The following is an 18,264-nucleotide window of genomic DNA, read 5'->3' as shown; positions in this document are numbered from 1 at the left end:
ATGTCCCCTGCAATGGCAAGTGGATTCTTAACCACTGTGCCACCATCAAACACTTTATAATATAGAAAAATCACAGTGAGTTGATAAGTTCCATCAATGATTACATACTGCAGTTAAATGTAGACTACCTGATTACATAGCATATACATATATATTTCAATATTCATTGATTCATATTGATATTCCTGATTACACAGAATATATATTTATTTATGTATTTTCATTTATTACATAAGTGACTATTGAATAATCACACTTTATACACTGTACTGCGTACACACACATACACAGACACTTGCACATTTATGTGGTCTCAGGGGAATCATGGGTGAAGAAAAGCAAGATTTGACACATAATGAAGATAACTGATCAAATTAAGTAGGAAAAATGAATTTTATATGTAACTCAGACTCAGAGAAATTAAATGAGTTTCCAAATGCATAGGTTCCACATTTCAAAGCCCAAGTAATTCTTCCAGAATTAAATCCATATGGAAAATTTCTGAACTCTCACCTCATTCTTCATTAAGAATTCTTTCTTTCTTTTTTTTTTTTTTTTTCCTTCAGGGAGGATAACTTTTTTTTTTAAACAGGCATTCATTTTAAATATAGCTCAGTGGACATGTCAATCTCAAACTCCCAATCTATCCCTCCCCACCATCCTATTCTCGTGGCAACCATAAGTTCATTCTGTAAGTCTGTGAGTCTGTTTATGTTTTGTAAATAAGTTCATTAGTATTTTTTTTTTTAGATTTCACATATAAGGGGTATCATATGATATTTGATATGATATATCAAATGTCTGACCTTCTTCACTTAGGATGATAATCTCCAGGCCCATCCATGTTGCTAAAAATGGCAGTATTTAATTCTTTTTAATGGCAGAGTAATATTTCATTGTATATATGTATCACATCTGCTTTATCCATTTGTCTGTTGATAGACATTTAGGTTGCTTCCATGTCCTGGCCTTTGGACAGAGTGCTGCAATGAACACTGAGGTGCATGTTTCCTTTCAAACCATGCTTTTCTCTGGATATATGTCCAGTAGTGGGATTGCTGGGTCTATGGTCGTTCTATTTTTAGTTTTTTAAGGAAGCTCCATACTGTTCTCCATAGTGGCTGTACCAATTTACATTCCCATCAACAGTGTAGGAAGGTTCCCTTTTCTCCACAACCTCTCCATCATTTATTGTTTGTAGATTTTGTGATGATGGCCATTCTAACTGGTGTGAGGTGATACCTCACTGTAGTTGTGATTTGCATTTCTCTAATAATTATTGATGTTGAGTATTTTTTCATGTGCCTCTTGGCCACCTCTATGTCTTTGGAGAAATTTCTATTTAGGTCTTCTGCCCATTTTTTGATTGGGTTATTTGTTTTTCTGATATTGAGCTGCATGAGCTGTTAGTAAATTTTGGAGACTAATCCCTTATTCGTCATATCACTTGCAAGTATTTTCTCCCATTCTGTGGGTTGTCTTATTGTTTTGTTTATGGTTTCCTTTGCTGTGCAAAAGCTTTTGAGTTTAATTAGGTCTCTTTTGTTTATTTTTGTTGTTAATTCCATTATTCTTGGAGATGGATCAAAAAAGATATTGCTGCAACTTATGTCAAAGTGTGTTCTGCCTTTGTTTTCCTCTAAGAGTTTTATTTAGAATAATGATAGTGAAGACAATCCAAGATCTCAGAAAAATAATGGAGGCAAGGACCAAGAAAATGCAAGAAACATTTAACAAAAACCTAGAAGAACTAAAGAACAAACAGAGATGAACAGTACAGTAACTAAAGTGAAAAATACACTAGAAGGAATCAATAGCTGAATAACTAAGACAGAAGTACAGATAAGTGACCTGGAAGACAGAATGGTGGAAATCACTGCCACAGAACAGAATAAAGAAAATAGAATGAAAAAAAATGAAGACAGTATAAGAGACCCCTGGGGAACATTAAAAGCACCAACATTTGCATTATAGGGCTCCCAGAAGAAGAGAGAGAGAAAGGACCTGAGAAAAATATTTGAAGAGATAATAGCTGACAACTTCTGTAACATGGGAAATGAAACAGTCAACCATGTCCAATAAGCACAGAGAGTCCTAGGCAGGATAAGCCCAAGGAGGAACACACCAAGACACATAATAATCAAATTAACAAAAATTAAAGATAAAGAAAAAAGTATTAAAAGCATAAAAGGAAAAGAAACTAATAATGTTCAAGTGAACTCCCATGAGATTATCAGCTGATTTCTCATCAGAAACTCTGCAGGCCAGAAGAGAGTGGGATGATATATTTAACGTGATGAAAGGGAAGAACCTTACAACCAAGAATATTCTACTCAGCAAGGCTCCCATTCAGATTTGACAGAAAAATCAAGAGCTTTACAGACAAGCAAAACTAAGAATTCAGCACCACCAAACCAGCTTTACAACAAATGCTAAAGGAACTGCTCTAGGCAGGAAACACAAGAGAAGAAGAAGAAAAAGACTTACAAAAACAAACTCAAAACAAAAAAAGAAAATGGTAATAGGAACATACATATTGATAATTACCTTAAATTAAATGTGAAACATAGACTATAAAACCTCTAGGAGAAAACATGGGAGAAAATTTTTATGACCTTAGATTAGGCAAAAATTATTAGATATGACAAGAAAAAAACTGATAATTGGATTTCACCAATATTTGAAACTCATACTCTCTGAAAGAGAATGAAAAGAGCAGTCACAGTTCTGACAAAAAACTAGTGCTCAGAATATGTAAATTACTTTCAAACTTAATCCAGTGAGAAACAGTACTGGTTTTAAAGATAGGTAAAAGTTTTGAAAAGTCACTTCACTAAAAAAAATATATATATATGGATAGCAAACAAATCTATGAAAATATGTTTGACATCACAATTCAGATAATGTAAATTAAAATCACAATGAGATATCACAAATGACTCATTAAAATGGCTAAACTTTAAGTAAAACAAAGTTAAATTGATAATACCAAGCACCAGTGAGAATATATAGCAGCTAGAATTCTCATACAATGCTGGTGAGAATGCAATGGGACAGCAATTCCACTCTCAGGCATTCATTCAAGATAAATGAACTTTAGTTCATACAAAACATGTATATGACTGTTTAAAGCAGCTTTCTTAATAACTGCTAAAAACTTGAAGTAATTCATGTATTCTTCAACAAGTACATGAATAAACAAACTTTAGTACATCCATATGATAGAATACTTTTCAGTAATAACAAGAAAAAATGACTGAATCATACAACAGTATGGGTAAATATCAGATGCATTATGCTAAGTGAGAGAAGCCAGACTCAAAAGCCTACATAAGATATGATTCCATTTAGATGACATTCTAGAAAAGCAAGATTATAGGTACAGAAAACAAATCAGTGGTTGCTAGGTAGGAGGTAGGAAGAGAGGTTGCTTATACTGGATTATCATGAAGGAAGTTTTTTGGGGTAGAAATGTTTTGTATGGAACTGTGGTTGTAGACATATGACACTATGATTTTTCCAAAATCTATAGAAAAGTCTGTTTAAAAACATCTTGTTTTTTCCTTTTTAACAAAACGGCAGAAACAGTTACCACTGAAGAATGAATAATTTATTAAGCAAATATATACACACACATACAAACCCATGGACACATACATACATACACACATACCCAGTTTTTCCTCACTATTCATGGATTGCATATTTGAAAATTCACCTGATAACTAAAATTTATTTGTAACCTCAAAATCAGTGCTTTTGATGCTTCACAATCATTTGTGGGCATGTGTATGTGTAGGGTTGTGAAAAATTTGAATCACCTGACATGCACTGTTCCCAGCTGAGATGGAAGAAGACAATGTTTTGCCTTCTTATATCAACTTTCATACTGTAAGTGAGTGTTCTATTTGTGGTATAATTAGTGCCATGTCATTCACATCTTGTGCTTTTTTTTTTTTTTTTTGGTGATTTTGCTATTTTAAATGGCCACCAAGTATAGTGTTGCAGTGCTGCCTAGTGCTCCTAAGTGCAAGAAGCCTGTAATGTGCCTTAAAGGGAAAATATGTGTGTGAGATAAGCTTTACTGAGGCATGAGTTATAGTGTTGTTGTCCATGAGTTCCATATCTATCCATGAATCAACCATAACTATTAAAATAATGTGTCTTTAAACAGAAACACACATGAAACAAGGATATGTATTGGTCAATTGATGAAAATGTTGTGATCAGAGGCTCAGAGGATTTTCCCTAGGCGAAACGGTTCAATATTCACTAAATCAATATTCATCATGACATGGAACATAACTACTGTAGCTAATGAGAATTGAGTGTATTATATAATATAGATTTATATATACATGTAACATATACATAATTAAATATGTATAATATATAATATATATTTATTATTGTATAATATAGATTTATATATGCATGTAACCTACATAATTAAATATTTGAAAACTATAATATTTAATTCTAAATATTAAAAAAATCAAACTACTAGACTAGATTTAATACTTGTACAACTTCTGCTGAAATCGTTTTTGTAATCACATTCCTTCTGGAGCTTATTCTCAGTTCAAAGATTTTATATAAACTTGATATCCCAAGGGTTATGTGGTCTTCCTTGATTTTCATGTTGTTCAGTGATAAGGGACCCTGCAGGATGCAGCTTAATTCCCTGTCAATGGTAGTATGACTTCAGTGGACAATTTTTTTCAACTTAGAATTTATCAGAACACTGAATCTGATCTCTTCCTCTCTCATCTAACAGAAATACTGAATTATATGAGAAAAATACACATATTTCTTTCTATGTTGTCTCTGTCTTTAACTTTCAATTTCAATAAATAAACAAACAAATAATACCATATAATGTTTTTATCTATATCTTAAGATCATGACTACCATCATCTATTCTAAAATCATAAAAGAATTACTTACTACTCTTTCTTAAAAATACAGAACTTTTTATTATAAATGAAACCTCTAGAATTTAACTGTGCTCTACAGGGGTTACTTGAAATACACTCACACTTCTTGAAAGTTGATATCACATCTAGCGCCAGTGAAGGCAAGTTTCTTTACTTAAAGAGACAAGCACATCTATGATGGAAACTTAAAACATTTAAGGCTACTGAGGCTTTTTAAAGGATATTTAAAGTATTCTCAAAAAAATCAATAACAATTAATTTGAGACAATATTTGAGGAGGTGGCAAAGAAAAGACATAAAAGCCAAAGCCTTCTCTGTGAGATGACACATTCATACATTTCATTAGCCCGCTCTTTCTTCCTTCCCCCTTCCTTCCTTCCTTCCTTCCCCTCTTTTCTTTCTTCTTTATCCATTTATTGAATGTTTATTGAATTTTTACTGCTTTATACATCTATATTCCATCCAGTTCAGTCTATCTAACTTTACCTTTTATAAGAATATTTGCCAGAACTGGCCCTAAGCCTTGACGGAAAATTTGTCTCCTCTGTATCTTCCCTTTATGTTATCTACAACAGGTATCTCTTACACCAGACTCAAAGAATCTCTTCTCATCAAGACAACCAGATAGGGTTTAAAGCATTTCAAAGTTTGAAGGAGACAAATCAGGCTGCACATGATTTTATTTTCTCTCTGTGATGATAATAGCACCTTTACACACTTTAAATAATATGGCATTTAATGTATTTTAAAATTGTCTAAGGACTAGTGATTGGGAACATTGATTGAGCCTTTTGGAAATATTAAAACTACTGAGAAAGAAATTTCAGAAAAAGAAAAGGAATTTATTTGGAAATATTACTGGAATGTTGTATAATTCTTGCTTATAAATTGCCAGAGATTTATGAAATTCCATGGAGATAGAGTTCTTTCTGGCTAAGGGCTTTATATGAGGGATTTGCACATTTTCTACATTTTTGATTGTGAGTAATGGAATACCTATCCTGTGAAGAATGAACATATGGAACTGAAACACTTTTAAGTGCATGTCTGGATGGTATGGGATCTCTCTCAGAATATGAATATGAACTAGTGAAAAATGTCAAATATTTAATCTATTGTAAAAATGGATCTCTATGCTATTTAACATGTATTGGGGAAAATGGCAGAGATTTGGCTGAGGTCTTAGACTGTAGAAAGGAAAAGTTCCTCTGTCTAATTTTATATTTCCTTTTAAGAAATGTTAGGGCATCAAACATCAAAGGTTTTTTTGTAGGTTAAGTTACTCTATAAAAGGCCCCATTCTAGTCATACTATTATATATAGATATTAAAAGTACATATATAAGAGTTTTAGGGAGAAAAGGAAACCAAACAGCTCCCTTCACTCTGAATAAAGATTTATTAATTAATTCAATAGATTTCTACTGAAGGACTACTGACAAAGGTGCTGCATTAGGCACCAGGGTTAAGAGATGAAGAATAACATCATCAAGGATTACTGCTCCCCAACAAATAGTTCACTTTTTATGTAGGGCAAGATGGAAGGAAGAGGAAGGGAGGGAGGAAGGGAGGGGAAAGAAAAGAAATTTATGTAATGTTATTAAATTGATATGCATATACACACACACACATTTTGGCTACACTTAAACCTCAGAGCTCCAATAATTTTACCTAATTAAGTTCACCAGTATGCTTTGCTCTTATCATCAATACACTACAACCTGGTATCATAGTTCTCAGTGTTCATGTCAGCAGAATAGTCTATATTTCAGAACTTGCTATAATAATATCATTCTTCTTTTTCCCAGAAACAGTGTCTATAGTATTGTGCCAAATTATACTGTAAATTAGATTTAGTAGCAAGAGGCAGCATTTTTCAGAGTATTGAACCAGGAATCTAAAGATTTGAATTCTAAGCTCAGTCATTTATTGTTAGTGTGATGGTGGCACAATCATCTAATTTTCTTTAGTCTCAGTCTCTTCATCTATAGAGTACAAAAATAACACTTGCCCTCCTAATTAAAAATAAAAGTGAACATAGACAAAAAATATGTATTAACCAAAAACAAGGCAAATTAGCAAATGTTCTTAACTTTCACACTAACATGTAAATTTTTCTTTTATAAATTTTATTTTCATGAAGGCTTTCCTTGTACCAATATTTTATTAAACAAAATTAGGTAAGTAAATCAGAGTGGATAAAGATGTCTGTTTCAAAATTTCACAATACATATGCCCAAGTAAACTTTAAGGCCACCTTTAAAATAGAGAAGCAAAGATAATATGTAGCAGAAGTGACTTTTAAACTATAGTGTTCAACTTGTGGTTTTATTAGAGATATATTAGTTAGTACCACAAAGTCATTATATGTGCCTTCCTCCATGTCCCATTTTTTTAAAAGAAAATAGAAATTCAATTCTATCTTTCCAGGAAATATGCTTTTATTTTATACTAAACTTTCAGACCTCATTAATAATCTACAAAGGAAATGCTGACCCACAAAGCATTTCTACAAAAAGCACCAACTTTGTTGCAAAGGAAGTAAAAAGGCACCTGAAAAACCACAACTATTTTGGGGTTTTTTTTGTTTTTTATTTTGCAATATGCGGGCCTCTCACTGTTGTGGCCTCTCCCGTTGCGGAGCACAGGCTCCGGACGCGCAGGCTCAGCGGCCATGGCTCACGGGCCCAGCCGCTCCGCGGCACGTGGGGTCCTCCTGGACTGGGGCACGAACCCGTGTCCCCTGCATCGGCAGGCGGACTCCCAACCACTGCGCCACCAGGGAAGCCCAAAACCACAACTTTTAATGGTAGTTATTTAAAAATGAAAAAGCATTTAATTCCCCACTCAATAATTCTATTAAAGCCACCACTTTGAAAATGTATACCAAAACAATCGGTTTAAAGTAACTTATTTTTCTCAAAAAGCACTCCTGATATAAAACCTTATTTCTCCAGTTTTTATGTAGTATTATTTTAAGAGCCAATCCTAACCCCTGATAAAAGAATACTGGCAGATCCCTAGTCAAATATCAGCTAGTCACTTCTGCAATTGTGAGCAGCCCTAATAAAATGCAATTTTTTATTCTCTGTCTCATATTCTATTCAGAGAACACTGTTACTGCAGAAAAATAGTAAATAATGAATTATCATACCAAATATCCCTAAAGATCAGTGGGTGAATTAGGGAAATAAAAACCTATCAATCCTCTTTTCAAAGTATTTTTCTGAAATTTAATTTGACTGCATGACTTTCCAGCTACATAAAACAAAGATGAATTCTTAACACATTATTTCATCCACTGACTACGGATTGTGTTTTACTCAGGATTCTTTCAGGCCCTGACCAGGGAACATGATAGGGCAGTAAATTCTAGAAAGCTAAGAAGGATTTGGTTTTGCAGAAACAACTAAATAATCAGGCAAGGAGGAACATCATGTGCTAGCCAGGCTGTTCTCTCCAATCACAGTGCTCAGAAGAGAACAGAAATAGCCACAGGAAAATCAGAATGCACAGGACATGTGCAGAGAGGGAAAGTGGATACACTTTTATTTATTTATTTTTCTATGACTCCATTTAAAAAGTACAGAGCGTAAATTCACATAGGTGTGGGCAGAACCCAACAGCTTTTAAATCTGCTTTCCTGAGGTGAATTTAGGAGAGAATAACAACAAGAAAAAGTAATAGAAATATTTATTAATCTAGCCTGCTTATTCTTCAACTGATTCTTCTCCACTGTTGCCCTTTTCACTTTCCTTCATGTCACTTTCCTATTCAAGCCCTGAAGTAGCCTGGTTAATAAAGTCTAAGGTGCTTGACTTTCAGACTCTCTACAAACTTACTCCTACCTACTGATCTAGTCTTATCTCTCATTAACTCATGCTTTCATCTAAAACTTTAGACAAATTAGAGTGCTCACTTCCCCACACTCATTTATTTCTCTATCTCTGCACCTTCGTTTACATACTATTTTTTTATGTCTGGAAAATTTCTCTCAACAAATTCTATCTGTACTCATAAAGGCTCTGTAGATTGCCTTCCAGGGGGCCTCCCTAAATTCCTTACCTCAACCCTGATTCACTTCTCCCTAATCCTTGCATGCATAGTACTACATTATTCCTTTAATTCTAAAATGTATGGCATTTTATATTTCATCACACTTAATCACATGCCTTGCCACCTGAGCAGTATAAATACCTTGAGAGCAAAAATTAAATGTACATACTTAAATTAACCACAGTAGTTTAAAAAGTGCTATCTTCTTATAGTAGGTTCTCATGTCTGCTGCATTAATTAAATCTTGCTCGATGTTATCATCTCCAAAAAATATAGCCAACTGACAGTTAAAGGAAATATTAGGAACATAGATATATGATGAATTTTTGGATAAGGAGAAAAATGCAACTGCTTATCAAAACAAACTACAATTTCTAGAAAATTATGAGCTCTTTCCTCCTTGATTTCTTAGGAGACTGAGCCAGACAACTTTTCTATATGATATATTTGTGGAAGAGTGTTTCACGCAGCCTGACATTGATAAACTGTTTGAAGTTTTACATTGAAAAGAGGAAGAAATAGTAGAATGCGTTATTGCTTTTAAAAGTGTTGCTCAACATTGATTGTATGAGGAAATTTGTTATGGTAGCTACTGCATAAAGTTGTGTGCACCTGTAGTGGATGGATGGGGATAGAGAGATAGATGAGATAAGAAATATATTACAGGTAATATAACCTTTCATTTTTCATTATTTAGAAAATATGTCAACTGAATTTTTCCTTTACTCATCCTCATTTTTTGTGTGTCCCATGCAATTTGGGGGACATATTTATACTAAAAAAAAAAAAACAGGATTTGCTGTTTATCTAAAATTTAAATTAATATTATTTATTTTATCTGGCAACCCTAGTTTTAACACTATTAAACTATACTCAGTCAAAATCTTAAATTTAAATTAATATTTTAATTTCAATTTATCCAACATGGCACATGCATGCCACTATACTCTTCTATATTTTTCTGTATAACTACCCAGGAACTTTAGTTATTACTGTGTAATTCTGTTGAAATACAGTTGTTGTAAGGAGTCATTGTAGATGTTCCCCATATAATTCAAACAAAATAAATGTATAATTAAAATAGTAGTGAAAAGACATTATATATTGCTCTCTCCCAAAAACCTATAGTAAAGGGTAAATAATGTAGAGTTCTAAACTATATAAAAGATCTGAAATAGGGAAAAATTATATTTGTTTTCGAAAGAATGTGATTATTTTAGCTATAGAGCTACTTCTATATCAATTGCTATAAAAGTATTAAGAACATTATATAATAATTATAGTTACATAAATGCTTGTTAAATATAATAGGAATAAAATTACATTTTCAAAACTTTTTAAATCTTCCAGACTTACAAAAACTACTTTTTTACAATAATTATTAATTCTACAGCTTCCTGTGAGTTGGTTAAACATTTACAAGTTAATGAGTTACCTAATGCTGAGACTCTTTCCATTATAAATATAAATTGCTGTGTCTGTCTTTTTAAATGCTAAAAGAAATGTAATCTTGTAATAATCCCACAGAATCAATAATTGAATATTTCTACAGGCTCTGTGGCACCTCCCATATTTTAAGGCATGAAAATACAACTTTCTACCCAAAACCAGTTCAAAATATCCAGGAAAAACTAGTACCCAAAATAGTGATTAAAAACCAAATTCATCATGACAAACTCATAGAAATTCATGTAGCATAGAAAAAAAAATTTCTTGTGGTGAGCTGATATATAAGTTTAAAGCATTATCCTTATTAGAGTCTGAAAGAAGATCTAGGAGTGCCTTGGGTACATGTGTAGCCTGAAAAGTTTCCCTGATTTTACTGGATACATTCTGTTGCTACCTATTTTCCCATACCAGGAAGTGGTATCTTACCCAGCCACATACCCACCCTTTTATTGAGAATTATTATTTTAAAGTCTTACATGTACCCACTACTATATTTAAAATAGATAACCAACAACAAGGACCTACTGTTTAGCACAGGGAATGCTGCTCAATATTCTGTAATAACCTAAATGAGAAAAGAATTTGAAAAAGAATAGATACACGTATATGTATAACTGAATCACTTTGCTGTACACCTGAAACTAACACAACATTTTTACTCAACTATACTCCCATATAAAAAAATAATAAAAAATATAAAGTCAGTGAAGTTCAACTGTCTTTTGTGGGCCTTATGTTGTCTTCAAATATTCGATATGAGAAATTAAAAAGCAAAATACTTTCATATAATTTATAATTATCTCACAACTATAGAGCCATATTGAGTCAGGTCACTCATTCTCTCAAGATCTAACTGCATGTATTTATTTATAAATAGTCCAAGGAGACTTGAGGAGGAGGAGTGTGGACACTAAGGAAAAGAGACTGGAAATTGCCATTATGGAGAAGAAAATGCATAATACATGAATATTTCTGATAGACTTGGGGAGCCCCAAATATAAACCATGCTGCACAAAGGTACAACAAAGCTCCTGAAAGAGGATTCAGCAAAAAAGGAAGGAGTGTGAATGGTTACCTGGAGTTGACAGATGTGAGTCCTGTGAGATGGAAATGAAGAATCTTTCCAGGTACAGTGCTGCTACCACACCTGGAACAGGGAGCCATCTTAACCCAGTACCCTACAGGTGGTGCAACCCCAAGGTTGAGTGTGTGAAGTGAAGACACTTTGGAATGCTTTGGTCATTCCCCTCACCAGTCTTAGGGAAGACTTACTGGCTACACAGACAAGGATAAATCTCAGTATTCTACATTCTCAGAACTCTTTGTTTCTCTCCTTTAGGACCACATAGAACGAATAATTAATCATTTATGTCATAATGCATGTGATTATTTGTGTCATTATTTGTTTAATGTCCATCTTCCTTACTAAACTGTAAACTGCTCATAAACCTAATTGCTTATCTATGTTTCTGCCCAGCTACATTCCCAGGGCCTAGGCAATGCCTGTATTTATGAGATAGAAGAGAAATATTTACTATATAAATAAAAGGAAAATGTGTATGAATATTTGTGAATCCCCCCAAAGTAGCTTTTACAATGAGGATATGCTTCCACCTAATGCATTTGCACTTTCCAGTAGGAAAAAAAAATTGTGCTAAAGAGATTTTTCAAAATTTCAGTAGATTTTAGATCCTTTCTAGGAAAATTCATTTGAATATTCACACCTTCTCCTGCCAATATGTCTCAAAGTCACACATTGAGAAGAAAATTTTGAGAAAATTCTGAGAACAGCTGGTTAGCATATTTCTTAATTTTTAAAAAACTTACGTAGGAAATAAGTAAAGTCAAGAAAATCAGACCTCCATATTTTCTTCTCAAAGAAAAGAACCTGAGTATAACACTTTCGGCTGAGTTTTCTTTAAAGAAACCATCACATGACAAATTCTAAGAGTCTCCTTAAGTAAAGGTTAGGTGCTGTCAGGAGGCCTCACTTCTTTTTACATTGTTTATAAGCAAGCCCAAACTAAGGCTGTTGAAAGCCATTCGAACTTAGTGGAATCTGACAACCATTCCAAAAAATGCTGTGTGTGTACATGGGAAGAGTAAGGTAAACAGTTACTGTGCTATGTTCAAATGCTAATACTATGCTTCCAATTTCTTTGGTTTTATCACTAATCAGGGCAGTTTAAAAGATGAAAATGAGTAAGAAACAAAGCACCTTTCAAGTAGAAAGTTCGAGTTTACGGTAAAATCCAATCACTACATCTAATAACAAAGAAAAAGAGATCACTAAAGAAATCATTTCAAGTATATTAAGAATAATACAATAAGGAAATTAAAAGTTAAACAAGTGGCTCTCATATCACTTGCACTATCTGAACAGATATAAACAAATAAAACACCTGAAAAAGAGGAGGGAAATGATTTCTGACACCTTAGGCTATTTAGCATAAAAATATATGCTGCCTTATAAAAGAGATGAAGCTAAAACTATTAAAATTGGGATAGCATGTATATTTGTTTTCTAGGGTTCCCATAGCAAAGTACAACAGACTAGGATGCTTAAACAACAAGAAATTATTTTCTCACAGTTCTGGAGGCTAGAGGTCTGAGATCAAAGTGGGGATAGGATTGATATTTTCTGAGGTCCTCTCTCCTTGGCTTATAGATAGACATCTTCTTCCATTGTCTTCACATGGTCTCCTCTCTGTATCTGAGTCTTAATTTTCTTTTTATAAGGACACCAGTTATAGTGGATTTGGGTCCATCAATATGACCTCATTTTACCTTAACTACCTCCTTACAGGCCCTATCTCCAAATACAGCCACATTCTGAGGTACTGGAAGTTAGGACTTCAACATATGAGTTTTGAAAGGATACAATTCAGCCCATAACAGCCTGTCTGTTAAAAAATAATCTTATATATTTCTTCTACTTCCTACTTGCTTATTTTTTAATTGAGACATAATTCACATACTATAAAATTTACCTTTTAAAGTCTACAACTATATTTCATAGGACTCTTTGGGAGGAAGTCTGCATATATTTGCTTCCAGGAAGGAGCCTGTTATATTTTAAGTATGAACTTATGGAAACCCAGCAGCCTTCATAAAATAATGTGAATAATTTAGTTGACACTGGTGAAAAATGAAGGTACCATTTTTTTTAGCAGTTGAATAGAATTTCTATAAACCTATCAAATTTCAAAATGGTGAATTCTTCTATTTTCTATCTTGAATTTCTTACGTCTGTAACCACAAAGTTTATTTAAACCTTGGAATTCAAATATATCTGAGTTTATTTCCCAACTTAACCACCAGTTATTTAAATGATGGTGGCTCATGGCCAAAAACCTGCCCATGCCCTAATATCCCTCCATAATAAGAAGATGACACCTGAACAGCTCTCTTCCAGAAAGAAGTACAATGAGATATGTCTTGACTTTGGGTGAAAGTGGAGCTGAACACAAATGCCCAGGTGTTCGTCTCATCATGATAGGTCATTAACTCTCCAAATAGAATACTCCTTTGTTAAAATGAAGCTTTTTTCCTTATTTAATCCTTATGTGACTGGTTTGGAAGTTTCCTGCTCTCCTGAGTGATAAACCTTGCTTTTTCTGTAATAAAAGAAATAATGTACACTATCTCCAACAGAAAATCAGATGGACTATAACCACCACCACCACAGAGAGAGAGAGAGAGATTTGTACATTTATGGAGGATAAATTATCAGCCTACCCGGTGAGTATAATATTTTAAAGAAAAATAGGAATATTATATCTGTAGTAATCATACAAAAGTTGTCTAATTTTTAAAGTGAAATATGTACTTTATGTCCACTGTTTGCTTTTACTAACAGCCCTATTTCCATATTGGATAACACTTTGGAGAAAAAAATTTCACCAAATAAGTTGCTCTTACCAGAAAATTAGTAAGTCACATCATAATTTTATTGATAGCAAAATATATTCTTATCGTTAAGTAGAATTGCCTTTTTCTTGGTCTAGAAACAAGCTATTACATAGCAGCATGGCAATTAATATTTCTTTGTATTTTTCTGTTGATATCCATGTGAAAGTAAAGAAAGGAACTTAAATCAGTACTATTTTCCTTGATGGCTCCCTTAGTCCAAAAGCTCACTGAAGTCAATATGATTTTGTCTTTAGCAGAAATGTTGCAATGTTGCACTTACACTATCACCATAGGAAAGTGCAACAAATGTTTTTTTGTAACTGGCCCAAATAGCTCTGTTACTTTCAAATACTCATTCTGGTTTATTTTAAAATATAGTAGAGGCTTCAATAGCCTTTAAAGTGAATTTAGCACATTGTGAGTAATGCTTATCATAGCGGTATCAAAAAATGACTTGTCAGATTGACATTTAATGTTTCCTCCCTTTTTTGAAATATTATTTTTCTTTGGTTTCATGTAAACTAGCTTCCTTTAAAATAATAGCAGATAGCTTTCCAGCACTTCTAGCTAGGAAATCACAATGAACCAGTCCTGAAGTTTTTCTTCATTAATTGACAAGGCTGATCTTATTACTCTAGAGGCCTTATTTCAGATTCAGGACAGAAGCAAATGCTTCTCTATGTGGGCCACCTGTCAGTGGCAGGCATTTCCTCCAATCTGACTAATCGTCACTGCAGCATGAGGGTGAAGGAGAAAATACAAAATATTCAGAGACACTTTATAAAGCTTGGGGTTTTAGTCGTTAACTGAATCCCCTGAGGTACTATCATCTCACAAAAAATCAGGTCAAGAATGTTACCCATTAAGATGTCTCACTTGGGCATCTGGGCCATAGAATTAAACATGTCAGTTTTTTCCTTCTTTGAGAAAGTTCTTATTTTCTTTCTGTCTCAGTGTCCTAATCTATAAAGCACATTTCAGGATTGCTGTGAGGATTAAGTACAATAAGACTTCAGAAATGTCTCGCACACAGTAGTTTTCAAAAAAAAGTTTCTGTAATTCCTTGACATTTGCCTTTGTGTAAATTGTCCAGAGGTAATTTTTTTCAAATGTACCACAACCCAAACAATACTGTTGTCACCGCTACATTTGTTTTCCAGAATGCCCTTGGAATAGGGTAACTAGATATTTAGTAAATATGACAGCCATCTCTTAATCTACACAGTTGGTAGAGAATATATGAATTTAGAAGAACAGACTCAAGAAGAGAGCACTTCAAGTCAAAATTAAACAGAATGTTGAAGAAAAGACATTGGAAACTTGATTTGAACAAACATTCTCAATGTAATCAGCTATGTAAAAAGAGAAAGTTTCCCTTTTTAAAGCTAGAACATGTCAACATTATTGTTCATATGTTGATTTATACATTCAATTGTTCTCTGCTTTGGAAAAATGTGTCTTTCTTTATCACTATATAATTTTTCTTCCTTATTTTATTTACTTTTTTAATTTACTCACTAGGTGTTGTATACGGCATTGGAGAGTCAGAACTGAATTATGAAGTTTCTTAGAGGTAACCTCAATCCAATGAAGACAGATATATAAACCTACTTACTTAGTGGAGACATACACATTGTGTCCTGCATTTTGCCTTGGTTCTTATTTCTAATTATATTGCTTTGTTTCTAAAGTCCCAGTTTAAAAAGCAAATCTGATTCAATTGTGTTTAAATCAGAGAGTGGACTCAGGGTGACTTATTCAATCATTCAGAGATTACTATCCTAGTACTTAGTCAAAGATTAAAATTGACTGAGGCTGTCAAGACAAATATTACTGCTCCAAAAAGCAAACCTCCAAAGGTTCCTTTTCAGATGCTGAGGGACAACAATTAAGTTGTAAATGACACCATCTCCACCCTCAGAAAACATCCTACAACCCAGTGGGCTGCTATGCAGGCAATGTGTGAGGACACTTGTTCCATTCCTACTGACTGTTACTTCTTTTACTAGAGCAAGTTTCTATGCCTATATTCCCTATAGTAGATGAGGAGGAGGCTTCGAAAATAATGTACAATTGAACATTTTTACAGCTTAGCTACATTCTGCCTTGTATATTCAATAGTGTTTGAAACAGCCTTTATACTTTTAAAAGTGAATTCTTTTTTATAAGATAAAGGAGAAGATAGCTTTCATGAAATATCTGTCTAGGTATATATCTTACGAAGGAAACTGAAGACCCAAGGCAGAGGTGAGCATACTTGTTCTGTAAATTCAGAGCCAGATAGTAAATATTTTTCATTTTGATTTTGATTGAGACAGAGGATACTGTCTCTATCACAGATATACAACTTTGCTATTGTTGCATGAAAGCAACCATAGACACTATGGAAACATATAACTATACTGCATTTCAATAAAACTTTATTGATGAACGCTGAAAACTTGAATCCCATATAGTTTTTATGTGTCATGCATTATTCTTCTTCTTTTGATCTTTTTTTAAACCTAAGTTTAAAATGTACAATCCATTCTTAGCTCAAAGGTTGAATAAAAATGGGAGGCAGGCCAGATTTGGCCACAAGCTATAGTATACCAATTCCTGACCTGAGATATAAAGTACCTAGTCTGAAACAGAATGAGATTCCTATATTTTCAATAACAGTTCAATACTCTCTTCACTGTACTCAACACCATTCTATAGCCCCCTAAAATAAAAGAGATGCTGACAGTGATATGAGAATGAAATCATGCAAAAATAGAGAGGAAAAATTATAAGACGCTTAACCAATAAGACCAAAGGGCACATCTCCCCTTTGATTGTGTAGATAGATTGTCACAAGAACTGAGTGAAGCTGGACAGGTTTTAATCTTATCTCTGAGTTCAATTTAGTTTGGAATCATGGGGGAAGTAGACAAGAAACACGTCCTGCTCCGATAGCATGAATTTCAGCCGGATTTGACATACTTGAATATAATCAAAATGTAGTAATTCTGGAATCAGGGCCATCACTGTCATCTCATTTTTGTGCCACCAATATTTTACTCATGCTTCTACTCATCTCTGGAATCTTCTCTATACTTCTATCATCTCAAGCTCAGATTCCACCCAGTATTTTCTCTGTTTTCTCCTTATAGAAGAAGTACTTCACTCTTCTGTCCTCCAAAATCATCCTATATTTCAGTGGAGACATGATTGTGCGTGTGATATGCAAAAGCTGAGTAGCCAATCATCCCCTGAGAATGAAAATCCAAGTGGACATTAGAGAGAGTCAATTGACCAAGGTGAGAAATGTGGACTCTGAGCAGGAGCTCTAGTTGAACTGAAGCCAAAATATCACAAGGGTTCAGAAATATTTCAGTCAGTATGGAAGTTTAATCTGTAGGTATGACAATGGATCCAACTCAAGAGTTAACCAGGCTGCAGCCATATTTCCAGAGGTTTTGCTCTTACTGGATAGTGAATAGAGGTTATGCAGAGACTACAGTCCTAGGAGAACCCAAGTCATGAAAGCTGAGGTTCAGAACAGGGCTCCCAGGCAAATAGGATAGTAGTAACTATAATAACAATAATAAATGTAAAAATAATAGTAATATGTAATAGTTTGAGGAATTATACCATGCCTGACACCAAACTAAGTGCTTTATGTGCATTAGCTCATTTAACCCTCAAAACCATCTTACGAAATGGGTACTATTAGCCCAAAATTATATATGAGAAAACTAATCCTTCCAGAGCTTGAATATCTATCCTAAAGTTAAGTAGATGCTGTTGATGGGCTGGAGAAAGGACTCCAACCCAAGTGTTCGTGTAAGCCAGTGAATCAACCTGATGAAACAACACAGGAGGAGTTAATGAGACTTGAATATGTGGTTTATCTCTAATTCACCAGTTTCCAGGTGCAACTGGAGTAA

The sequence above is a fragment of the Delphinapterus leucas genome, chromosome 17, assembly GCF_059928025.1.
Source record: "Delphinapterus leucas isolate spDelLeu-1000000601 "Yukka" chromosome 17, BTC_Dleu_Yukka2, whole genome shotgun sequence".
NCBI lineage: Eukaryota > Metazoa > Chordata > Mammalia > Artiodactyla > Monodontidae > Delphinapterus > Delphinapterus leucas.
This window is presented reverse-complemented; position numbering follows the sequence as displayed.